The sequence below is a fragment of the Theropithecus gelada genome, chromosome 15 (genome assembly GCF_003255815.1).
Source record: "Theropithecus gelada isolate Dixy chromosome 15, Tgel_1.0, whole genome shotgun sequence".
NCBI classification, from domain to species: Eukaryota; Metazoa; Chordata; class Mammalia; order Primates; family Cercopithecidae; genus Theropithecus; species Theropithecus gelada.
In genome coordinates, this window is record NC_037683.1 from 37429751 (window position 1) to 37449919 (window position 20169).

Below are 20169 nucleotides of genomic sequence, written 5' to 3' on the forward strand. Positions count from 1 at the left end.
AAATGGCTTGGTTTTACTGATTACAGAAGTAAAACATATTTGAAAATTCCAATAATGCAGAAATGTGTAAAGTTGAAAGTAAGGTTCACACTGATTATTAACAGTTTAATATATCAGCTTCTAAATTCTTAATGCACACATGTAATGAGCACCTATATTTATTTTAAGAAAAATTGATTGATTCTACATATATTTTCTGAAACTAGTTTTTTCTTAACAATATATTGTTACTTCCCATGATAATGCCCATGCATCTACCAGGTTCTATTAATAGTCAAATGCCATTTCATCTTATAGATAAACTTATTTGTTATAACCATTGCTCCCAGATTTAAATAACATTGCTGTGCACATGCATGCATGTGTGTGCATGTGTGTATACCTACAAAATATTTTCAAAGGATAAATCCCTAAAAAGGGATTGGTTAAATTACATTTAAATATAATTTTTAAAAGGTGATGGAATTTGCCAAATTGCCTTCATAGAATGCTATATAAATTTATACCCTTCTAAACAGTTAATATCAATGCAATTTTACTCATTATTCTGTAACTTCCAGAATGTCCCTGGATTTATAAGCATTATTATTCCCAGGAAACTCAACATTCTTTCAACTTTAAAATAATTATTTTATTGTTTTCTATTTTTTGTGAATAAATTCTCAAAAATAAAATATCGAGTATAGTTAATATCCTTTCATAACCAGAAATCAGGCCTATGTCTCTTTTTCAGGTTTTATTACAGTGGCACAATCAAAATATTCTTTATATGATAATTATAGGTATCTCATAATTACACCATGCTGTATTGATGTTATTTGTTCATGATGCTACTAAAAATAAAATCATTTATCCTATTATAAATAGATATATTACATAGTATATTAATATATGTTTTTATTCCATTCTATTGTTGTCACTGTTTCTTTATAGAGAAGTAATTGGATTGCTATCTATATATTTGCTTGCAGCCAACAAATTTAATCAGGTTTAATATCTTGACAATATTTTCATATATTTCTTATCTAAATTTTCAGGTATATAATTCTCCATGCTTCCTTCACATCATGATACATTTATCTCCTGACATTTATAAGACACTATATTATAATATATAAAACAATATATAATTATATTTTTGGTAATATAATACATAAAATATAATGTATTTCAGCTGTTTTATGTTTGTTCTTCTTCAATGGCGTTGACTAATGGTATTTGGAACAGTGTTTGGTTTCATTGAGGATTTTCACTCTTCACCATTATATAATAAATTGATTTGTCTTAATTACTTTTAGTTTGTATTGAGCTATGTCTTGTATTACTGTTATATGATTTATCTTTCCTAAGCATTAGCCTTAATATCAAAGACATCTCAAAAACGGGCAAAGTCTATCATTTTTGCTACAATATGTTCATGTACCATTTAAGTGTGTGTGTATATATCTATATATAATAGGCCACATACAGTTCTTGCTTCATCATACAATTCATCTTTTAAAGATAAATTTATTTCAATTATCCTTATTGTATCAGAAGCCTATTTCTTCAACACTATATATGCAATATCTGTATATAATAGTATATAGTCCTGTGTTTTGTCCAATATTTTCCAACCTCCTCTAATATTTAGTCTGCCATGATTTAGAATTGTAAACTACTTTTACTAGTAGTTACTGTTAGAAATAATATTTTTCTCAATATTTCTGTTATAGAAATGAAAAAAAAATTAAAAGTCAGGGTTCTGACAGGAAAGCAAAAGTTACTGAAGTGTTTGTGGTATAAAGAGTGTTAATAAAGGAAATCGGAGGTTCTCTCAGCACTGGATAGAATGGGTGATAGTCAGTGAAGCAGAATCAGGTCATCTCATCTCGGTGACCTGCAACACCGAAGACTCTTTAGTAAAACCATCTTCATCATCCCAACTGCCGATAGAAGAGAAGTAGTGAATTTTAAGAACTTCCTTGTAAACTTGTGAATTTCAAGAATGGCAGGAGAGCTGCCACACACTACCCTAGCTTCCTGAAGCACCCAGTCAGGTGAACTCCAGAGTTTGCTATCTGTCAGCCTGCCACTGTCGAAGAAAAATAAGGGCTTTTCCTAGGCTTTATCTTCTTCAGCAAGTTCTTCTCATTGAAAGACTGTAACCTAGAACTAAACTCAGAAAGCTATTCTGGGAAATTTATCTATAAGCTCCTCTTCTCTGATACTCAGAATAAAGAAGGCGAGAGAAGACATGTGTGCAGAATGAGCAACAGAAAGGAATATCTAATGTCATTAACAAATGATAGGCTTTCACTCTGTGTTCCCACCAAATTTCATTTCAAATTATAGTTGCCTGGTAGAATTATAAATATAATCACTTTGTTGGAGGCGACTAGATCATGGGGGTGGTTCCCCTATGCTGTTCTCATGATAGTGAGTGAAGTCTCACAAGATCTAATGGTTTTATAAGGTGCTCTTCTCCCTTGATTGTTCTTCTCTTTTGTTGCCTGCTGAAGAAGGTGCCTGCTTCCACTTCTGCCATGATTGCAACTTTCCTCAGGCCTCCCCAGCCATGCAAAACTGTGAGTCAATTAAATCTCTTCTGTTTACAAACTACCTAGTCTCTGATATTTCTTTACAGCAGTGTGAAAATGGACTAATATAAGAAATTGATACCGAGAGTTGGGTACTGCCATAAAGATAACCTGAAAATGTTGAAGTGACTTTGGAACTAGGTAACAGGCAGAGGTTGGAACAATTTAAAGGGCTCAAAAGAAAACAGAAAGATGTGGGAAAGTTTGGAACTTCCTAGAGATTTTTGAAAGATTTTTGACCAAAATGCACACAGTGATATGGACAATGAAGTCCAGGCCGAGGTGGTCTTAGATGGAGATGAGAAACTTATTTGGAACTGGAACAAAGGTCACTCTTGCTATGCTTTAGCAAAGAGACTGGCGGCATTTTGCCCCTGCCCTGGATATCTGTGGAACTTTGAACTTGAAAGAGATGACTTAGGGTATCTGGTGGAAGAAATTTCTAAGCAGTAAAGTGTTCAAGAGGTGACAGAGTGTAAAAGTTTGGAAAATTTGCAGCCTGACCGTGTAGTAGAAGAGAAAAACCCATTTTCTGGGCAGAAATTCAAGCAGGTTGCAGAAATTTACATAAGTAATGAGGAATCAAATGTTAATAGCCCAAGATAATGAGGAAAATGTCTCCAGAGCATGTCAGAGACCTTTGTGGGAGCCCCTTCCATCACAGGCCTAGAGGCCTAGAAGGGAAAAAGCATTTCATGGGCACCGCTCAGGGCCCTACTGCTTTGTGCAGCCTCAGGACTTGGTGCTCTGGGTCCCAGCTGCTCCAGCTACAGCCGTGACTAAAAGGGGCCAAGGTACAGCTTAGGCTGTTGCTTCAGAGGGTGCAAGCCCTAAGCCTTGGCAGCTTCCACATAGCGTAGGCTCTGCAGGTGCAAAAAATTCAACATTTGAGGTTTGGGAACCCCTGCCTAGATTTCCAAGGATGTATAGAAATGCCTGGATGTCCAGGAAGAAGTCTGTTGCAGGTGTGGAGCCCTGATGAAGAACCTCTGCTAGGGCAGTGCAGAAGGAAAACGTGGGGTTGGAGCTGCCACAGAGTCCCCCCCGGGTCACTGCCTAGTGGAGATGTGAGAAGAGGGCCATTCTCTTCCAGACTCCAAAATGGTAGATCCACTGACAGCTTGTAGCATGCACCAGGAAAAGCTGCATATACTCAATATCAGCTGTAAATGCAGCTGAGGGGCTGTACCCTAAAAAGTCATAGGGGCAGAGCTGCCCAAGGCTGTGGGAGCCCATCTCGTGCATCGGTGTGCCTTGGATATGAGACATGGAGTCAAAGGAGATTGTTTTGGAGCTTTAAGATTTAATGGCTGCCCTGCTGGATTTCAGACATGCATGGGCCCTATAACCCCTTTGTTTTGACCAATTTCTCCCATTTTGAATGGGAGCATTTATCTAGTGCCTGTAACCCCATTGTATCTTAGAAGATTTTACAGTCTTCTAGGCAGTAGGGACTTGCCTTGTCTCAGATAAGGATTTGGAATTGGACTTTTGAGTTAATGCTGGAATGAATTAAGACTTTGGCTTTGGGGCACAGTTGGGAAGGCATGATTGGTTTTGAAATGCGAGGACGTGAGATTTGGGAGGGCCCAGGGGCAGAATGATATGGTTTGGCTCTGTGTCCCCACCCCAATCTCATCTCAAATTATAATCTTCATGTGTTAAGGGTGGGACCTGGTGGGAGGTAATTGGATCATGGGGGTGGTTTCCCCCATGCTCTTCTTTTAATAGTGAGTTAGTTCTCACAAGATCTGATGATTTTATAAGGGGCTCTTCCCCCTTCACCCTTCCTGTATTCTGCTGCCCTGTGAAGAAAATGCCTGCTTCCCCTTCCGCCATGATTTTAAGTTTCCTGAGGCTTCCCCAGCCATGCACAACTCTGAGTCAATCAAACTTTTCAGCCTCAGGTGTTTTTAGCAGTGAGAAAACAGACTAACAGAGCCATTAAAATGAAGAACAAACTATTGCCAGATGCCTCTTTTTCCCCATCTTCCTAGAATTCCTCTTTTTCCTTGAAAATTCTAGAAAAAATTTCCAAGCTATTATCAATAAACTACTTTTACTTATGTAGTTTATATTTCAAAAATTGCATTATAGAAAATATAGTATGTTTGTTGCTAAAACTTCATTTTTATATTTTAAATTCTATCTTTAATTTGATTGATCTTATACTTACTGCCACTAATTTGTGATTTTATTACTCCAATTCCAAGTTGTTTTTATTAAGCTTCATTTTGTGTTGATTGGATTATGTCTTCAGATATATCTATTTATTGCATAAACTATTTTGTTGAAGATACTGGTAATATTTATTCATAATTACTGTTGTCCGTTTTCATGTCTATATTTTATCTAATTACTTTCAGTAATTTTTTCTCTTTATACTTACTTTGTGTGATTTTTTCTCAAATATTTTAATTATGTCATTAATACAGATGTTTAGGATATTTGTTTTGAACTTTGTTGGCTCTATTATGAGTTTTTTTTTTTCATTTCTGTCTGTATAATTTTTTAATTTGTTATTTATGTATAATAGACATACCTATTTTGGAGTATGTGTGATTAATCCATTCATATACTTTGTAAAGATTAAATTGGGATATCCATCACATTAAATATGTCTTTTATTTATGCTAGAAACACTGGAATTCCTCTTTCAGTTATTTAAAATATTCAATATAACTTTATTTTAAACCATAGTCACCCTGCTGATCTATCAAACACTAGGTCCTATTTCCACTGCCAAACTGTACTTTATACCCATTAATCAAACTATATCTCTCTCCTTCTCTCTATCCTTCCCAGCCTCTGATAACTACCAATTTACTATATATTCATAAGATCCACTTTGGTTAGCTCCCACATGAGTTAAAACATGCAATATTTGCCTTTCTATATCTGGCTTATTTCACTAAATGTAGTGATTTCCAGGTTCATTCATGTTGCTGCAAATGAAAGGATTTCATTCTTTTTGATGGATGAATAATATTTTCTTGAGCATATGTACCACATTTTCTTTATTTACTTATTTATGGGCACATAGGTTGATTCTATATTTTGGCTGTTGTGAATAGTGCTGCAATAAACACTGGAATCCAGGTATCTCTTTGATATATTAATTTTCTTTTTTTAAAATATATACTCAGTATGGGAATTTCTGGGTCATAAGATAGCTCTGTTTTCAGTTTTTGAGGAACCTCCATGCAGTTTTCCAAAGTGGCTATATTAATTTACATTCCCACGAACAGTGTATGATGGTTCTACTTTTTCCACATCCTTTTACCATCCATTATTCCGTCTTTTTGATGAAAGCCATTTTAACTGGCGTGAGATTATATCTCATTGTACTTTTGATTTGTATTTCTCTGATAATTAGTAATGTTGACTATTAGTTAATATATTTGTTTGCTGTTTGTATGCCTTCTTTTGAGAAGTTTCTATTCAATTGTTTTGCCCTATTTTTAAGCAAATTATTAGGTTTTTAATTTTTTTATCAAGTTGTTTGAGTTTACTATATGTCTTGTTTATTAATCTCTTGTTAGATGGATAGTCTGCAAATATTTCTTCTTATTTTGTGTGTTGTCTCTTCACTGTGTTGATTATTTTATTTGCTGTCTAAAAGCTTTTTAGCTTGATATAATCTCATTTGTGCATTTTTGGCTTGGTTGCCTATGCTTTTGAGGACTTACACAAAATAATTTTGTCCAGATCAATGACTTGGAGGGTTTCCCGAATGATTCTTCTTTTCTTCTTATAATTTCATAGCTTCAGATCTTAGACTTTTTTTTTTTTTTTTTGAGATGGAGTCTTGCACTGTTGCCCAGGCCGGAGTTCAGTGGTGCAATCTTGGCTCACTGCAAACTCTGCCTCCTGGGTTCACACCATACTCCTGCCTCAGCCTCCCAAGTAGCTGGGACTACAGGTGCCCACCACCACACCCAGCTAGTTTTATTTATTCATTTATTTATTGTACTTTTTAGTAGAGATGGGATTTCACCGTGTTAGCTAAGACAGTCTCCATCTCCTGACCTCGTGATCCACACGCCTTGGCCTACCAAAGTTCTAGGATTATAGGCATGAGCCACCGCGCCTGGCCCAGTCTTAGATTTAAGTGTTTAATCCATTCTATTTGATTTTCATATCTGGTGAAGATAGGGGTCAAGTTTCAATCTTCTGCATATGATTATCCAGTTTGGCTAACATCACTTAATGAAAAGACTCTCCCTTCCCCATTGTATGTTCTTGGCACCTTTGTCCAAAATAAGTTGGCTGTAAATGGGTGGATTTATACCTGGATTCTCTATTCCATTTCACTGGTCTATGTGTCTGTTTTTATGCAAGTATCATGATGGTTTTGTTAATATAGCTTTGTAGTATATTTTGAAGTCAAGTAGTTTGTTGCATTCAGCTTTTTTTTTTTTTTCTTGTTTAACATTGCTTTTGCTATTCAGAGTCTTTTCTGATTCCATATAAATTTTAGAATTTTTTTCTATTTCTGTGAAAAATTTCATTAGTATTTTGATAGGAATTACATGGAATCTTTAAATTGCTTTGGGTAGAACTGTAATTTCAAGAATATTAAGCCTTTCAACTAATGAGCATGGAATTCCTTTTCATGTGTTTTGTGTCTTCTTCAGTTTATTTCATCAGTGTTTTAAAGTTTTCTTGGTACAGGCTTTTCACTTCTTTGGTTAAACTGATTCCAAGGTATTTTATATTCTTTTGTAGCTATTATAAATGGGATAGCTTTCGTGATTTCTTTTTCAGATTGTTCTCTGTTGGCATGTATAACTGCTGACTTTTGAATGTTGATTTTGTATTTTATTAACTTACTGATTCTTTTTGTCAGTTTAACAGGTTTTTAAGTGGAGTCTACGTTTTTTCTAAATATAAGATCACATAATTTGTGAACAAGGATAATTTGGCTTTTTTATTTCCAATTTGCATGACTTTTATTTCTTTCTCTTGCCTAAATGTTTTGGCCAGGACTTCCAGTATTATGTTGAATAAAAGTGGGGAAGTGGGCATTTTTGTCTTGTTCCAGATCTTACAGAAAAGTTCACCATTTAATACAGTGTTAGCTGTGAGTTTGTCATATATGTCTTTATTATTTTGAGATATGTTTCTTCTATGCCAGTTTGTTCTGGTTTTCTTATTTATCATAAAAAGATGTTGAATTATATGAAATGCTTTTGTAGCATCTATTGAAATGATCATATGATTTTTGTTCTTAGTTCAGTTAACTAAGTTCAGTTAATTTGTTGCATTACATTTATTGATTGGTATATGTTAAGCTATCCTTGAATCCTTGAGATAAATCTCACTTGATTATGGTGAATGGTTTCAGTTTGCTAGCATTTTGTTGAAGATTTTTGCACCTATATTCACATCAGTGATACTGGGCTGTAGTTTTCTTTTTTTGGTTGTGTGTGTGTGTATTTTATTGGTTTTAGTATGAACATCATCCTGGCTTCATAGGATGAGTTTAGAGGCATTCCCTCCTCTTCAAATTTTTTGAAGAGTTTTAGTATAATTGGTATTAGTTCTTTAAATGTTTGGTAGAATTTAACAAGGAAGCATCACGTCCCAAGATTTTCTGGAATGGGAGACTTTTTATTATGACCTCAACTCTGTTACTCATTATTAGTTTGTTGAGGTTTTCTATTTCTTCATGATTCAGTTTTAATAGGTTGTATGTATCCTGAAACTCATCCATTTTTGTAGGTTTTCCAATTTGTTGATGTATTCACAATGTTCTCTAATAATTCTTTGTATTTCTTTGTATTTCCATTTTTTTTTCTGATTTTATGTATATGTGTCTTCCCTCTTTTGTTTTTAGTTTGTGCAGTTTATTAATCTTGTTATTTTTTAGTCTCAATTTCACTGATTTCTGTTCTAATCTTTGTTACCTTTTTCTTTGTATTAATTTGGGGCTTGGTTTGTTCTTGATTTTCTAGTTTCAGAAGGTTCATTGCTTATTTCCATAATCTTTCCTCTTAGTACTGCTTTTGTTGTGTTACATCAATTTTGGTATGCTATGTTTTCATTTTCATTTATTTCAAGATTTTAAAAATGTATTCATTGACATTTGTCATTTAGGAGCATGTAGTTTAATTCCCATGTGTTTGTGTGTTTTCTCAGATTCTCTTGTTATTGATTTATCCTTTGATTCCACTTTGGTCAGAAAATATCTTTGCTATGATTTTGACTTTTTGAATTCGTTGACACTTTTTTTGTGGCTGAAGATATGGTCTATTTTGGAAAATGTTTCACGTGATGATAAACATAATGTGTATTCTGCAGCAGGTGGGCAAAAACTTCTTTAGATGTCAGATAGGCCTGTTTGGTCTAGTGTGTAGTTTAACTCTGATGTTTCTTTGTTTATTTTCTGTCTGGATGATCTGCCTATTACTGAGAGTATAGTGTTGAGGTCCTCTACTGTTAATTTATTGTATTCTATCTCTTGCTTTAGATTTATTAATGTTTCATTTATATACTTGGGAGCTCCAGTGTTGGGGGCATAGATATGTATAATTGTTATATTGTTATACCCTTTGCTGAATTTAGCCCTTTGTCATTATATAGTGACTTTCTTTGAATTTTTTATAGTCTTTCACTTGTAAGCTACTTTGTTTTATATAAATATAGTGATATAGTGACTACTACCCTTTTTGGGTTTCCAGTTGCACGGAATATATTTTTCCACCTCTTCAGTTTTAGTCTATGTGTATCTTTAGGTAAAGTTGGTTTCTTGTAGGCAGCATATAGTTGGATCTTTTGTCTATCCATTCAGCCACTCTATGCCTTTTAATTGGAGAATCAAGTTCCATTTATATTCATTGTTATTATTGGTAAGTAAGGATTTAAAACTGTCATTTTGTTGCTTGTTTTCTGGTTATTTTGTAATTATCTCTTCTTTTCTTACCTTCTTTCTTAGTGGCTAAGTGATTTTTCTCTGGTAGTATTTTTTAAATAGTTGCTCTTTATTTTTAGTGAATCTGTGGGAGGTTTTTGCATTGTGACTATGAGGCTTACATAAAACATTTTGTAGATATAAAACTTTATTTTAAAAAGATGAAAGCTTCCTAAGAAAGAATAGAAAAAAATAGAAGTAAACAAATTTTAGAAAAATTCTATACTTTAATTGCATTAGTCTATTTTGACTTTGTGCTGTGATATATGTGTGTGTATATATATATCAATATACATATTTTTATATTATTTATATCTTAATATACTGCTGTAGGTATTATTTTTTATGGATTTTGGGCTTCAAACGAGTTATGAGTAGACTGCACACGACAATTACAGCTTTCATGTATTCTGGGTTGTTCTTGAATTTAGTTTTACCGGCAGATTTTATACCTTCAAATATTTTCTTTTCACACATTAATGTATTTTCTTCTGGAATGAGGAACTCCTGTTGGTTCTTGTAAGATGGGTCTGGTGGTGGTGAAGTCTCTCAATTTTAGTTCCCTTGGGAAAGAGTTTATCTCCCCCTCATATTTGAAGGATAGCTTTGCTAAATTTAGCATTGTATGGAAGTTTTTTTTTTTCCTCTCTCAGTACTTTAATGTCATCTCCCTCCCTTCTGGCCTGTATGGTTTTGTTGAGATGTCTTTTGCCAGACATATTAAAGCTCCTTCATATGGTATTTGCTTCTTTTCTCCTCCTACCTTTAGGGTCTTCTTTCTTGATCTTTGAGAGTTTGGTTATTATATGCCTTGGCATAGTCTTATTTGAATCAAATCTGTAATGTTCCTATACCTGGATATTGATATGTTTCTCAAGTCTGGGGAAGTTTTCTATTATTATTTATTTGAATCAACTTTATATCCACTACTCTTGCTCAACTCCCTCCTGAACACCAATAATTCTTAGAATTGGTCTTTTGAAAAAATTTCCTGTATATTATAGATAATATTTGTTCCTTTTTATTCTTTTCTCTTTTTTCTTCTTGAACTGTGCATTTTCAAGAGCATCTTGGAGCTCAGCAATTCTTTGTTCTGCTTGATCCATTTTGCACTTGAGAGCCTCTAGTGAATTTTTCAGTTCAGCAAATGTATTTCTCAGTTCCAATATTTCTGTTTAGTTTTTAAAAGTATTCTAATCTGTTTGTTAAATTTATCTGATAAATTCTAAAACTGCTTTTCTATGTTATCTTGGCAATCCCTGAATTTTCTTAAAATTGCTATTTTAAATTCTTGGTCAGTGAGTTCACACATATGGCCACCTTATTAGGATTAGTCAGTGATTCCTTGCTTTGTGCATTTGAGGAGGTGATGTTTTTTTGTTTGTTATTGTTTCTTTTGGATGTATGTCTATATCTTTGCACTGAAGATTTAATTATTTATTCTCGTCTTCTCTCTCTGGCTTGTTTTGTTTTTTGTTGGATACGTTTGCTTAGAGATACTTTGTAATTTCCCTGTTGAAATTGCATGTTGTGTCATGGGGATTTGTTGTACAAATTATTTTGTCACCCAGGTATTAAAACTATTAATTAATTTTTCTGATCTTCTCCCTTCTCCCATCTTCCACCCTCCAAAGGCTCCACCATGTGTTGTTCCTCTCTATGTGTCCACGTGTTCTCATTATTTAGCTCTCACTTATAAGTGAGAGCATATGATACTTGGTATTCTGTTCCTGTGTTAGTTTGCTAAGGATAATACATTTTTAAATGCTTGTTTCCCCCCAACTAGGTTGCTGCCTCCTTTACTGAACTAGATGGAACTTTAAGCTTAGATTTGCCTCAGTTCCTGTAAACAAACAGAATGCCTGCTGTCCTGAATGGGGGAGGTCCAGAAAAGGATATCATAACCCAGTGATATGGGAAAGTTTTCTAGTGGTTTGTGGCCAAGGACCACCCTCCTACAGCAAGGTGCTACAGCAAATCAGCCACTCTGATTTGGCATCTCTTTTGGCTGAGTTACAGAGCAGAGTTTCTGAAGCTCAGAATCATAATCCTGCCTCCTCCCCTTTGTCTGTGGCTATTCTCAGCGATATTTATGTCTTCTGGCACTCCTGATGCTTCCCATCGCTTGAAGCAGGAACAAACCTCATTCTGGGGAACCCAAGATGGTGGGGAAGCCAGTTTTCTCCCTTGATCTCACTTTTTAGTGTAGAATCTATGCTCTGGGGGAAATTTTCTGTGGGCTTGGTGCTGAGCAGATTTGGGGGAGGCACATCATGGATATGGAAATCAAGTTCTCTTACCATCTGCTTGAAATATTTTTACTTCTCTGTGTTCCTGGGAACTTACATTTGAGTTCTTGGATATTGCTGGTGATAATACTGGTGCTGCACATTTGTTTTCTGTGGAGTAGAAAGAAACTAGCTTGCTTCTATATTAATATTTTGGAACTAGAAGGCTCCACATCCTCAATGTAATATTTTAAAATTTATTTTTGTTGTTTTAGTATGTCTTCTTTGATAACTTTTAATTTATCCATTTCTTAATTTTGTGAAATAAAACATACCTAGGTAATGAGGAAAAGTACCTGAATGTACTGCTTAAAATTATTGTGTTTAATAGAAACATTGAAACTTCAGAAGCTTCTTGCATGTCCCATTTTAATCATAATTCTTTCTCCTACTGTAGACATTAAAATAGGTATTGTCCTAATTTTATTTTAAGTATTTCTTTGGAATCTTTATACTTTTATAAAAACATGAATGAAATCTCTATATCATGTAATATAGTATTATCTGTTAAAGTCCTCAACATAAACAGAATAATTAAACCTTTTTTGCAACTGTTTTTGTATGCGGTTATCAAAATTTCATTTTCATTTTTCAGTATTCATTTGTTTGAATACACAACAATTTATCTGATTCGCTTTGGATAGTCACTTGTGTTGATTTTACTTTATAAATTTTATGAAATGATAGACACATATTTGTATATGTATCCTTGTTCAAAATGTACATTATTTTCTCTAGAGCTTTGCATCTCTGTCGTCTGTGTAGAAGTATCAGCATCACCTGAGACCTTGTTAGAAATGTACTAAGAATCTATCCAGAGGATATTTGAATCTTAGCTTGAACAAGAACCTTAAGTAATAAACATACAGATTAAATATGAGGAACACTGCTCTATGATACATTCATAGCAGTGAAATTGCTCACTGATAGAATATACATATATTCTATAACAGTGGATAACGACAATCTGTTTCCCAAAGAGGGTGGATTTAATACTCCCACCAGAAGTGAATGAGTTTCTCTTCAGCTACATTGTCTTCAGCATCTTTAATTCTAATAATTTTCAACTTTTGTTAGGCAGGTGAAATATTGATGTCTCCATAAGGTTTATATTTAACATTTTTTTTGTCTCGGAGTCCATCATATTTTTAATTGCAAAGCCAAATTTTTTCAAATCTGTATGTTTATCTTATAACTGTATGTTAGTGTAACTTTATCTTTTTGCATGTTATTATTTTTATTTATTTCCAAGATGTGATTTGATTGGTTTTTAAATTCCTTACCTATGATGATCTCTCGTGATAAATAGCTACCTGCTTAATAAAAGAACACAATCGATAAAATCAAAATGTATTATAAAGGATTAATAAAATATGTTTTGAGACGTGATCGTATAAAAAATATAAGAATTTGTGGACCTGGTTTGGAAACAGAACTTTTCTAGATTTCCTTTTTTTTTTTTTTTCACTTATTTTTATCTATGTGAGAGGTAAGGTAGTAAACAGAAATAGAAAATAAAATTGATGTTAGTTCACAGTTACTCACGGTCAAAGAAATTATTGTAAGCAGGTATTTCACTTAAGTTAGATCTTAAATCAAGCATAGGTATAATAGATTAAGTCATTCTGAGTTGTTTTGTAGGAAAAGCCACTGAAAGACCTTTTGGATCACATTTAAGGTAAAATTAGGTAATAGTCTACGCATTTTAAAACTTAATTACAGAACATATTTTTTGTATACTTTAAAATACTTAATAGCAGAATCAAAGATCCAAAGATTTGGTTTACTAAAGTGCAAAAAAATCATCAATCAACGGACGTGTTTTATTCTTTAATCGTCTTTTTAGAAGGATATGCTGACTTATAAAGTTATTGACTGTAACTTCCTTAAATTAAAACATTAAATGCCACCTTAGCTGATACAACTTAACCAGAAATAGCAGGCTGCTCATCAAAAATACCATTCTCTAACATTAGTAAATGAAATCTAGGGCAAGGACAATCATATAAATGCTAAAACAGGTTATGCCAATTATATAGGAAACAGGAGGGCTCTCTCGTGAATATTTAAATTGTAAAATACTTCAGTTCTCAAGAACTCTCAAACCTTCTGTTTTCCAACTGCTACCTATCTATATCTATACCATATATATGTATATATTTTATATATGTATGTGAGGTAGAATTCTGATTTTTTTTTTTTTTTTGTCACATAAACTACAGAACTGACTGCTGGAGAGGAGTGTGCAGCAGAGACAGCTGAGTGAAGAATATGGTTCAATAAATTAAGCCTCAGAAATTTTACCGGGTAGGGTGGCTCATGCCTGTAATCCCAGCACTTTGGGAGGCCGAGGTGGGCGGATCACTTGAGTTCAGGAGTTGGAGACCAGCCTGGGCAACATGGTGAAACCCCATCTCTACCAAAAATACAAAAATTAACTGGGTGTGGTGGTGCATACCTGCAGTCCCAGCTACTCAGGAGGCTGCAGCAGGAGAATCGCTTAAATCTGGGAGGTGGAGGTTGCAGTGAGCCAAGATTGCACCATTGCACTCCAGCCTAGGTGACAAAAGCAAAACTCCATCTCAAAAAAAAAAAAAAAAAAAAAAAAAAAAAAAAAAAAAAAAAAAAAAAATTTACAGTTGTCCCATGTAGAGATGGAGTTAAACATATTGTTTGTGCCCTTATGAGTACTTGTAGGGTTTTAGAGAAACAGGAGGCTGGGCATGGTGGTGCATGCCTATAATCCCAGCACTTGGGAGGCTGAGGCGGGCAGATGACCTGAGGTCGGGAGTTCAAGACCAACCTGACCAACATGGAGAAACCCCATCTCTACTAAAAATACAAAATTATCCGGGCGTGGTGGTGCATGCCTGTAATCCCAGCTACTTGGGAGGCTGAGGCAGGAGAATCGCTTGAACCTGGGAGGTGAAGGTTGTGGTGAGTCGAGATCGCACCCTTGCACACTCCAGCCTGGGCAACAAGAGTGAAAGTCCGTCTCAAAAAAAAACCAAAAAACAAAAATTAGCCAGGCATGGTGGCATGTGCCTGTGGTCCCAGCTACCGGGGAGACTGAGGGGGGAGGATTGCTTGAGTCCAGGAGGTGGAGGCTGCAGTGTGCCAAGATTGTGCCACTGCACTCCAGCCTTGGTGACAGACCCAGACCTAATCTCAAAACAAAACAAAAAATCAAAAAGGAAATGTCCAAGTGAATAATTTTCACAATTTGTTTTAAAGTCTGTGTAGGTAGAATTATCTCTTTAATGTCACTTAGTGGTGAAATGAACAGAAATGGATAATTTTTGAATTTTTGGCAAATATGAACCTATAATATTCGGTTAACAACCTCAAGCATTCCAATATAGCACTTCTCAAACAAACACTGGGATAAGAAAAGTGATAATGATGTTTCAGTTATTCTCATTACGCCTATTTCTGAGTTCAATATCAAGTTAAATCTTGCTTGACATGTGGGGCATTTCTCTTCTGAGAATTGTTTCTAAATGATGCTTCCAATATTTTTTTTTTTTCTTGCAGATTCATTATGATGCCTGGCCAGCACCTGTTTCAAAAACCTCACATTAATAGAGAAAGGTTTTATATATCACTAAACTTAGAATCCCTTCCACTTCAACAGACTCCAAAAATATCTGCCACATTTGTACTAAGATTTTGTATAGGATTCTGATCTTAATACCCCTATATGTTCCATGCTTTTAGATAAAAAGTTTTTGTGGGATTTTAGGTTTTTGTTTTGATTGAAAATGTTTTCTTTTACCATTTTGCCTGACCCATTCTGCTACACGTGATAATATGTATTATGAATATTTGCTTTCCTTTCTAAAGAGGAGATGAAGAAAATTGGGACATTACCCCTTATCACCACATGCAGAGCTGGCCAGATTTCTCAAGCCAAGAAAAGAGTTGAACATTGAAATAGGGCAGATACAAATGCACTGAGTACAACCAAGCAGTTAAGTACAGAAGATGAACTGCCAAAGCCAAGCTGCTGATCCATGTAAAAAGAGGATTGGAGTCCTAGGACTGAACAATTCAGTTTGTAAGATTTGTCATCACATCAGAAGTGGGTGTTTACGGGCCAGGCATGATGGCTCATGCCTGTAATCCCAATACTTTGGGAGCCAAGGCGAGTGCATCACCTGGGGTCGGGGGTTCGAGAACAGCCTAGCCAACATGGTGAAACCCCGTCTCTACTAAAAATACAAAAATTGGCCAGGCATAGTGGCATAAGCCTGTAGTCCTAGCTACTGGGGAGGCTAAGGCAGGAGAATTGCTTGAATCCAGGAGGCGGAGGTTGCAGTGAGCTGAGATTACCCCACTGCACTCCAGCCTGGGTGATGGAGGCAGAACTTGTCTCAAAAATAAATAAATAAATAAATAGATAAGTAAATAAATAAATAAGTTGCTGTCTATGAAGGAATAGAGAGACCAGCATTATTATTAGCAATATTAATAAACAAGTAAATTGGCCAATAGTAATTCAGAAACCACAAACTGATCAGTAGTACAAATAGCTAAGGGTGGAAGTATGTTGCAGTGTACAGACGGAATGGTAAGTTGAGAAGCACTTTCTAAATTCGAATTGAAAGGCAGACACGCTCTGGTATGAAGTCAAATATCCAATCACTTTGTAACAGTGGTGCTCACACTTAAACTGCATATTGATTATCACCTAGGAAAATTAGAGATAATAGTGAGCCTTGGTGCTAATTAGGTCAAGGATACAGCCTCTGTGTCAAGACTTTTAACTTCCCTACTTCATTTTATTACACAACCAAGGTTAAAATCACTTTTTTATGGTGATCTCTCATCATCCAGAAATAAGAAATGGCAGTTAAAGATAATTTTGACTTCTCTTAATCTTGTTTCCTTATTAGATTTAGAAATCCATTTTTTCAGTTAAAGATTAAAAATCTAGTGCTAGCTATTAAATATATTGTTTATCACTAATTTACTTATGTGAAGAATGATTCTATTAATTGAATTTATACAGAATCTGAAGTCAAATAACCTGGATTTGAGAGCAGCTTTTGCTGCAAAATTTTGGGCAACTCATTTACCATTTTGTCTTTGTTTCCTAATAGGGAAAGGACGCCAAGAATAATACCAAGCCTGCCTTCCTTATGGGGTAATTGTTGAGTTTTATAAAATATATGCCTGTAAAAGTGCTACATAATCTGCAGACTTCCATAAAACATATTATGATTACTGTTTATACCAACATCATCTTTATGACTAATCAGCTTTTATTTTGAAATTGGAATCAGTTTTATTTTCTCTAAAAGTATTAATCAATATTACAGTAATGTCTTTTTTTTTTTTTGAGAAGGACTTTCTTTTTACCCAGGCTTGAGTGCAATGGTAAGATCTCAGCTCACTGCAACCTCTGCCTCCCAATTTCAAGTGATTGTCCTGCCTCAGCCTCCCGAGTAGCTGGGATTACAGGTGTGCACCACAATGCCTGGCTAATTTTGTATTTTTGTTGTTGTTGTTTTTTTAGTAGAGACAGGGTTTTACGATGTTGACCAGGCTGGTTTCGAAATCCTGACCTCATGATCCGCCCACCTCGGCCTCCCAAAGTGCTGGGATTATAGCACCGTGCCCAGCCTGAATTTTTCTTTTTTAAAAAAAAAAAAAAAAAAACACCTAGTTTTTAGTGCATTTTATAAGAAGAAAGTTATATTTGTAAGGAAAGCTCACATTTTAAACATCAAATGTATGAGTTAAAATTCACATGCAATAATATTCACAGCAATAAAGTTATGGAACATTTTTTGTTGTGTTTACTCAGATTGTATACCTGAAATATGTAACCAACCTGTTTTCATTTTCTCTCTTTCTCTTTCTATTTCTATCACACAGAAAATTTTTTCTATTGCAATTTTTCCCATTCCCAAGCAACCACTGATTTGATTTTGATCCTACTTAGTTTTCTCTATTTTAGAATTTATAGAAATGGAAATATATAGTATGCATTGATTTGTATCTGGTTTATTTTGCTCAGCATAATGTCTGTAAATTCATCTATGTTGTGGTATGCATTAACAGTTTTCTCTATTTTATTATTATAGATTATCCTATTGTACTAATAAACCAGAATAGTCATTCAATTCACCTTTCAATGAATATTTAGATTGTTTTCAAGGTTTTTTTTTTTTGTTCTAGTTTTGCATTAGGCTATTATGAACAATCATTTGCAAGTCTTTGCGGACATACGTTTTTCTTGTCTCTTATAAATTCCTTTTGAAATCTCTGGGTTATGTGTTACATGCATATTTAAGCTTTAAAATAAATTACCAAACTGTCAAAGCAGTTGTGCCCTTTTATATTCCTATCCACAATATATTAGAGCTCCAAGTGCTAAGTGTCTCTTAAAGGTTTTCCAGTATTAGAGAAGTTGTATTATTATGAGTTTATAAGAATTCTTTATATATTCTCAATATAAATCCTTTGATTATATAATGGATATAATTATTTTCATTCTATGGCTTGCCTTTTTACTTTGCTGAATATGTTTTTATAAGATGAGAGAAATTTTCTTTTTTATCAAATAAAATTTGTGAGAAAGATTTTAAGTATGAATTTAAAGGGTTTAGTAGCTGCAAAGTGATTCAGATTTTCTATTTCACCTTCAGTCAGGTATGGTAAACTGTTCTCAAGGATTTTCACCCATTATATTTAAGTTGTAGCATTTATTGACATAAAATTGTTCAGAGTGTTTCTTCATCTTCTTTTATTGTCTGGAGAAATTGTTGTGACAAACACATTTTCACTTCAGATATTGGCAAATTTTGTATCTGTTCTTTTTTATTATTCTTGGCTACGGATTATGATTACTAAGAGTTATTTATTTTTCATGTATTATTTATTTCATTTATGTGTACTATGTTCATTACTTTTCCTCTACTTAGACTACTGAATTTAAGTTTTTTACTGATATGTATATTAAAATCTAAAAACTTTGCACTAAGCACTACTTATATATCTCACACATTTCAAAATATTATGTCTACTTTCATATAATTTGTTATGTTGCCTTTTATAATCACTTTGACATTTTTAATACCTTTGTGACTTCTTTTTTGACTCATATCTTTAGAAGTGTGTCATTTAATTTCCAAATGAGGGAACTTTAGGTATCTGTTACTGATTTCTAATTAAATGTCTTTTCAGTCAAAAGTTACACTATAATAAGATTGTACTTCTTTTAAACAAACAAATATTGTTTTTGGTAAAAGTTCTGTGTGCACTTAAATACATTGTGTAATTGGCAGCTATTAGATGTACTATTGCTTAAATGTTAATTTGAGCAATTTGGTTGTATTTTTCATATAATGTATATACTTAATAATTTTTTCCTATTTGTTCTATCAATTACTGAGAAAGTTGCATTAAAATGCCTGTGTATCTAGATTTGAGAAAACTGAATTATTATAAGGAGCCCTGGATATAATTTTAAAGAGTTGGAAAACATTAAATGCCATTTGAATGTGCATGCATTGAATTTTAGTTATAGAAAAAAATATGTTTAAATGGTTAGGTCCAATAAAAATAGTGCATATATGTGTATACACATACACACACACACATATATATTCTCTAAGGTAACACAGTATGGATATATATATATATAAAATCCATATATATCTATTCTATAATATATCATATACATGTCATATATACATCATATATATATATCATATATATGATGTGTGTGTGTATATATATGTGTGTGTGTGTGTTGTTATAGATGTGAGTGCTGGCTCATGCTTGAAATTCTAGCACTTTGAGAGGCCGAAGCAGGCTGATCACCTGAGGTCAGAAGTTCACGACCAGCCTGACCAATATGGTGAAACCCCATCTTTACTAAAAATATAAAAATATTATCCAGGTTCAGTGGTGGGCAAATGTAGTCCTAGCTACTCGGAAGGCTGAGGCAGGAGAATTGCTTGAACCTAGGAGGGGGAGGTTGCAGTGAGTGGAGATGATGCCACTGCACCCCTGCCTAAGTGACAAAGTGAGACTCTGTCTCAAAAATAATAATGATTATAAATAAGAAGAATAAGAAATCTCAAATCTTCAACATAGTTCAAATTTGGCATGCTTTGCTGAAGTGGGATGTACAGCCACTCACCATATTATCTTGCTCTTCAAATAAAACCCAAACTCCTGCCTACCCCTTGACCCCATCTCCTACCATCTCCTCCCTCACTCTGTTCAAACCAATTGCTCTCCTGGCTTTTCCTGAACACTCTTGGTTTCAGCCTTCCCCTGCCCCTGATTCTCTGCTCTTCCTGGTCCCTCTGCTGAGATCATCACACCAGACCCCCACCATTACCACTTGATCCAAGATTATTGTGTCTGTTCACTC